This window comes from Mus caroli, chromosome 17 (genome assembly GCF_900094665.2).
Source record: "Mus caroli chromosome 17, CAROLI_EIJ_v1.1, whole genome shotgun sequence".
NCBI lineage: Eukaryota > Metazoa > Chordata > Mammalia > Rodentia > Muridae > Mus > Mus caroli.
Genome location: NC_034586.1, coordinates 29,114,307 through 29,121,512, shown reverse-complemented (window position 1 = coordinate 29,121,512; position 7,206 = coordinate 29,114,307). Strand labels below are relative to the sequence as shown.

Genomic DNA, 7,206 nt, shown 5'->3' with positions numbered 1-7,206 from the left:
TTCGGGCCACTGCTTCCTGAAGCCTTGTTCAATAGATGAGTCTCTAGTGCTCACTCTTTTCCCCGGGTTGAGGAGTTGTAGCCTGGAGACTGAGAAGATCCATGTAGGGTTTGCAATCAAAGACATTCCTCTTAGGTTTGGAGTACGAAAAGCCTTATTTCAGTCACGGAGGCATAAAGAGCCTCTCATAAGTTTGAGGAGTTACAGAATCAAAATAAAATCTCCTGTCAAATGGGGGTGCAAGAGAGCTCTTCTCAGTCTGAGGTGGCTGCTTCGAAGAAATGCCTGATATTTGGAGCTGTGATTAAAAAAAAAACAAAAAGCCTTTGCTTAGTATCAGGGTTTTGTTGTTCTTGTTTATTTACAGCAGTTTCAAAGAGATCAGGGACGTGAGAGAATCCCTGTCATGATGAAAATCACAAAATTGAGGTTTATTTTAGGTGTGAAGATAATGATACTCATTACTGACCCCAACTCCAGGACTGTGGCTCCTTCATTCTTTCTGCTGTAGTTTGCATCATAATAACAGGAATGGAGAATTCTAGAACCCAAGAAGCAAGAGGCCAGTGACAGAGCGGTTACAGAAGCTTCCTGAGAGGTTTCAGGTATCATAGGAAACACAAGAAAGTCACCACCTGACCTCAGGGTCAAAGAAAGTGGCCTGTGAAGGGCCCAAAGGTAGAGCAGGCCATAGAACTATTTCTCTGTTCTCTCTCAGTGAAAGAAACTCTAAAGTCTGGGTCCCAGTGATCCACCATCAAGAAGGGAGGGTGTTGTTCTCACCCTCTTTTAACACCACAAACCTTGGTCTGCTCTGAAACCTGTGAGGATGGCCTTGGTGCCTGTGTATTGTCTTTGTCGACAGCCTTATAATGTGAACCACTTCATGATTGAGTGTGGCCTGTGCCAGGACTGGTTTCATGGTAGCTGTGTTGGGATTGAAGAAGAAAACGCTGTTGACATTGACATCTACCACTGCCCAGACTGTGAGGCCGTATTTGGGCCTTCCATTATGAAAAACTGGCATCGATCATCTAGAGTGCATGAAGCTCTCAAGAGGAAGCCATTGATGACTGGGAGCCCTACCTCTATTCACCAAATCCAGGGTAGGATTTTTGAAAGCTCTGACAAAGTGATTTTGAAGCCCACAGGAAGTCAGTTAACAGTAGAATTTCTGCTAGAAAGTAGCTTCAGCATACCTATCCTTGTCTTGAAGAAGGATGGGTTGGGGATGACACTTCCACCGACATCATTCACTGTCAGAGATGTTGAACAATATGTTGGTTCTGACAGAGAGGTTGATGTGATTGATGTGGCCTGTCAGGCTAGCAGCAAGATGATGTTGGGAGATTTTGTGAAATATTATTACAGCAGGAAGAGGGAAAAGACCTTTAATGTTATTAATTTGGAATTCTCTAATACTGGGCTTTCTAATATAGTAGAGATGCCCAAGATAGTTCGTAAGCTTTCCTGGGTTGAAAACTTATGGCCAGAAGATTTGGGCTTTGAGAGACCCAATGTACAGAAGTATTGCCTTATGAGTATGCAGAAGAGCTATACAGATTTTCACATTGAATTCGGTGGCACTTCAGCCTGGTACCATGTAGTTAAGGGTGAGAAGATCTTCTACCTGATCCGCCCAACAGATGCTAACCTGACTCGTTTTGAGTGTTGGAGCAACTCTTCTAACCAAAAGGAAATATTCTTTGGTGACCAGGTAGACAGATGTTACAAGTGTTCTGTGAAGCAAGGACAGACACTTTTCATTCCTACAGGATGGATCTATGCTGTGCTGACCCCGGTGGATTGCCTAGCATTTGGGGGAAACTTCTTACACAGTTTAAACATTGAAATGCAGCTCAAAGCCTATGAGATTGAGAAGCATCTGAGTACAACAGACCTCTTCAAGTTTCCAAGCTTTGAGACCATCTGTTGGCATGTGGGGAAACACATCCTGGACATCTTTAAAGGTTTACGGGAGAATGGGAGATGTCCTGCATCCTTCTTGGTCCGTGGTGGTAAAGCTCTAAACTTGGCCTTTCAAGCCTGGACAAGGAAAGAAGTTCTGCCTGACCATGATAATGAGATCCCAAAGACAGTGCAGACCATACAACTCATGGTAGATCTGGCTCGGGAAATTGGTCTGGTTGAAGACAACTTCCAACAGAACATCCCAAAGACAAGTTCTACCTTTAGGCTACAGCAGCTCCATACCAATGCCTCTTCCTTAACTAGGCCAGCTCATCCCACTTCAGTATCCAAGTCTAAATTATCACTGCCCTCCAAAAATGGTTCAGAAAAGAAAAGCCCAAAGTATAAAGACACCTTTAAGAAGGAAGAACAAATGAGCAAGGAGAGTTCAGCTCTGGGGCCTAATTATCAACATAGCTGTAATTTCATGGATCTAAATAATGATCAACAATGGAAGGTAGGCTCTCTTCAAAACGTAGAGTTTAACATCACTAGTACTTGTTTGAATGATTCAGATGATAACTCAAAACATGACAAAGTCTTCGATGGGAATGAGAGCCTGGTGCCTCTGTTGATGGCTAATGGCAGTACGAAGAGGGAAAAGAGCTTGTCCAAATGTTGGCAAGCCAAAATCACAAAGAAGAAAGATACATCAAGGTTGATGAAAGAACAAGTGATGGTAGACACATTTGACTTGGATTTAAATGATGAGCTACAGATTGAAAAGGGATTAGGTAAAGAGAAAGTGAGTCTGGTAGTAAGACCAAAAATTCCTCTACGTTTCCCCTATGTGAAGCTTCGCTCTGACCAAAACCAAAGTCATGAGTCAGGGGAAACTGAGATCACCATTGTAGAGAACTATAAAATAGATAAGGAAATGGTGGAAGGGGTTGAAGGCAAGTTTAAGAATGGAAGTGAATTTGGTAGAACTATTGATCCACTAAAGGCCAGGAAACAGTTGGGTGGACCTGGCTGTGTTGTCCTCACTGATGACCCAGACTCTTCCAGCAATAAGAAGGATATCCAGGACACTGTGTGCATGTCTGATTTGCAGTCTTCTCCTCCTTCACAAGCTCCCTCCAGCCTTCAGGCATTTTGGAGTGGGGGACAAGCCCAAGGCAACAAAAGCCCTAGCAGTGTCTTGGGCACAGTGTCTGACAGTCCTGTTTCTCAGCGTACCCCAAGGAAATGGCCCATCAAGAGGCTAGCATACTGGAGAAATGAAAGTGAGGAGGAAAATGCTTGTGTAGATGAACAGGATAGCTTAGGAGCATGCTTCAAGGAAGCTAAGTATATCTTATCCCTGGAATCTGATGACGACAATGATGATGATGACGACGATGACAACAACCCTGCTTTGAGAGTTCTACCAAAGAAAAGGAAGATATCAGATAATGCCCCAAGGATTCCTAGGGCAGATGAGATCCCAACACTACCAAAGCAGGACCATTCTGTGCCTGAGGGTAATAGAGTTGGCTCCATTGAGATAGACTGGGCTACAGCAGCTACAAAGCTGGCACAGGAGGTGAACAACATGAAGCTCACTCTCACTAGTCCAGGAAAAGGCAGCCAATAAACAGAGAAGCTAAAACTTAAATCCATGTCCTCCAACTTCAGCTTTTCTGTTGCTTGATACTTAAGTAAATAAATAGTTTAGTAAAAATATGCTATTTAACTGAAATTTAATAGGGTTATGTTTTTAATGGGAAGTTCTATAGAGTTGTAGAGTTTCTTAGAAATGCATTCTAGGGTGTTATTGGGCCCCAGAAGAGATCAAGCAGGTCAAGATCCTCTTTTACTAAAACTTGCCTCTGTCTTTTATATCTCAGTGCTGCATGTAACTTGGAAATAAAGGAGATTTACTGCTTTAAATAAATTCAAGATGAAGAAAACAAACAAAAGGACCACAACAATAAAATATAAGCAAACGATCAACCAATATGTGTCTTGAGACTGTATATTCTTACAAATACTTGAGATCCTAATTTGAATTTTGCTTAGGCCTAGGAATTTCTTCTGGGATAGACTTCACCAAAATAAATGTATTAGAATCCCATTGTTACCAAACAGTTTTGATCAAGAATATGCTGCAAATTTTATTATTTCCCCAACACACATGTCACTAGTCAATCATAAGGTTGTTTTATGAAATCTGGCGTGTCTGTTGAATGATTAAAATCTTTGGAACAAAAAAATGATATCTTGCCTAATATAAATAAATGGAAACCTCTGTATTTTTGTTTGGATATGGCATGTCTCCTAAAGAGTCACACACCAAGGCTTGTGTCCAATGCTGAAGGTTAAAGGGAGTCTCTTGGGCTACGACTACTCTGATTTTATAATTTCAGTTCTTCACTGTTAGATTCGTAAGTAAACTGACTCATGAAAGTGGTTGGGAAGTGCAGGCCCCAGGGTTTATTTGGGAGTAGTGTACCATGACTCTGAGTTGTATATTTTTTATCAAGCACTTTGGTCTCTATTTATCAACTTCCATGGAGTGCACATTCTTCTCCTAAACTAATTCTCATGGCTGTGATGTTCTGCCTTATCATTGGCTCAAAGAAATGGAGCCCGTCAACTGTGCACTGAGATGTTTGGAATCACCAAATCCACTATAAAGTTGCTTTTCTTAGCTATTTTAATGCTTTGTTTGCTTGTTTATTTTGTTTTGAGATGTGTTCTCTCTAGATAGCCTTGGCTGTCCTGGAACTCACTCTGTAGACCAGTATGGCCTCAAACTCACAGCAATGTGCTTTTCTCTGTCTCTCCAGTGTTACATTTTAAGACATATGCTACAACATCAGGATTCTTAGCTATTTTTTAAAAAGATGTTTTAATTTTATTTTATTTGTATGAGTGTTTTCCTGCTGTTTACATGTGTACCATGTGCATGTCTGGTGCCTGCAGAGACTAGAAGAGGATGTTTGATGCCCGAGAACTGAAGTTATCAGAGGTTGTAAGCTGGCTAAGGGTCATGGGAACAGAACACAGGTCCTCTGTAAGAGCAGCAGCACCTTTAACCACTGAATCATCTCTCCAGCCTCATTTCTTAGTTTTTTTTAGCATTAATATACAACTCATTATTGCACTCAATTCTTTAAGACAGTATTAAGAGAGTGGTTAAAATATTAAAATTAAAGGCAGAATTTAATGGGCTATACATAACCAGAAAATAAGTTCATGATGCAGTAGAGAGTGGAAGACCTGAAGAGCCTTACGTCCAGGATGTCCCACTCACAGAAACACAGAGATGGAGATCAATGCAACAAGCAAGAAGTTTATTGATCTGGCATGCCAGAGCCATCCTGCAATGGGGCAGAGGCAACCCCGAATCTCCTAAACACACACTTAAAAAAAAAAAAAAAAGATATTGGACATTTTATTTTATTTATTTATTTAATGTAAGTACACTGTAGCTGTCCTCAGATACTCCAGAAGAGGGCATCAGATTTCGTTACAGATGGTTGTGAGCCACCACGCGGTTGCTGGGATTTGAACTCAGGACCTTCGGAAGAGCAGTCGGTGTCTTAACCACTGAGCCATCTTACCAGTCCAACGCACACTTTTTATACAGTTTAAGGGTAGGCCTTGGTAACAACAGGAGTTGGTTTAAGCCCATTGTTGGGCCAAGCTGGCCTTTACAGTCCCCCCCCCCCTTTAGAAATGGTAATTAGCCTCTCCCAGGAAGGCAACAAGTGTTTCAAGACCTTCCCTAAGCAGCAGTGAGCGTGAGGTGAGGTCTTAGTCACCACAAGAGGGGACTGAAACATTCTTGGTCATTATCTGCAACTGCCTTGCCTTCAGGGCTTTCGGGTAAAGCTTTTTTTGCTGGGTCACTCCAGGAAGGGAGTGTTTGCCACAACCTTCTAGCAGAAGATCCCCAGCATGCAATTCTAGCAAGGTCTTTCAGTAGTCATCTTATGTTCTCTAAGGTTACACATTCCCACGTTCCCCTCTTTTTTCTTGTATTTCAATCATGAAATCATAACTCATTCTGGCCCAACTCTTGATACTGTTGTCTTAACATCATAATCTGAACTGTACTTATAAAGGCCAGCAAGCAGATCAAAATGCAGGGGCCGAAAGTTAAAAGCAGCATCAGGATTATTATCTTTCTTTGTAAAACCTAAGGCCCCAAATGTATCCCCTTGTCCAATCCAAAGCCTGTTTCCCTGGTTCAGTAAAGGTGACACGGAGTGGGTGACACCAGATCTCACACTCAGGTCGGTATGTCCATCCTGGGCCCCCTGACTCATGGTGATTATAGTTGGCTATTACCTGAACATAGTCCCAATGTGAGGTGGGCTTCACAAGGCATCACCCGTGGTCTCACAGGCCCAGCTCTTTGCAGAAAAAGTCAGAATTTTGGATTGACAGACCAATCTCGGTGGATCCCGGGACAGACGTAGAAGGGCAGGTTTTGAAGCATGCTTCTCTGGCTGACATGTCCGCAGTCTCCACATGGGTCTACTCCATGTCACCCAGGTGGGGAAGGTGATGAAAGAGCAGTCTGAGTATTAAAATATCCCTCCAGGTCCCAGTTATCTGGGGCTCCTAAAGCCAACTTACAAACATCTGGAAAAAGGTCAGGCTAGACTCCAAACAGTCTCTCCCACCCCGTTTATGACCTGCCAGGTTAGGCTGCGTGGCTGATGAGGACCAAGGATAGTAGAACACAAGGGAAAGATGCTAAGATACAGTACCAGGGGAAGAACCCGCATCTTTGGGCCCTTTGATGATCTTCAGCTTCAGAGGGTTCTCTGTAGTCTGGACTCTTCAAGTGAGGGGGTCTTCTGGAATTTCAGTTTCAGTAGGGGGAGCAAGCTTCACATGTGAGGCATGTATCCAGGCAGCGATTCTGTCTACCTTGACAGCCATTGGAGTAGTTAGCAGTACTAGATAAGGTCCTTTCTAACAGGGCTTGAGAATCTGAGAGCTCATGTAAACCAATCTGGAACTGATGTGATGTCTTAGGGGTACCAGATTCATAGGCAGCTGCCAGCTGTGACCGCACTTCTTTTTGTACCACCTGCAGGCCCTTTAACCTGGCGTACAAATCCTTGTTACTATGACAAGTGGGTTCAAGAACATCCCCAGAAAGGTCAGAGGAGCAGGAGTCCCATACAAGATTTCAAAAGGAGTCAGACTAAAGTGGGAGAGGGTGTTTCTGACTCTAAGCAGAGCCAAGGGAAGAAGCACCACCCAGGGGGCTGGTGAGATGGCTCAGTGGGTAAG

The 7,206-nt window shown here is 43.0% G+C and overlaps 1 pseudogene across 1 annotated transcript; it reads left to right on the top strand.

Annotated features, from left to right (window-relative positions):
• The first annotated feature begins 581 nt into the window (after positions 1-581).
• On the top strand, positions 582-4,143 carry LOC110312360 (annotated as a pseudogene). Its single transcript, XR_002380043.1, has one exon. The product of XR_002380043.1 is annotated as a histone lysine demethylase PHF8 pseudogene (transcript).
• Positions 4,144-7,206: the final 3,063 nt, after the last annotated feature.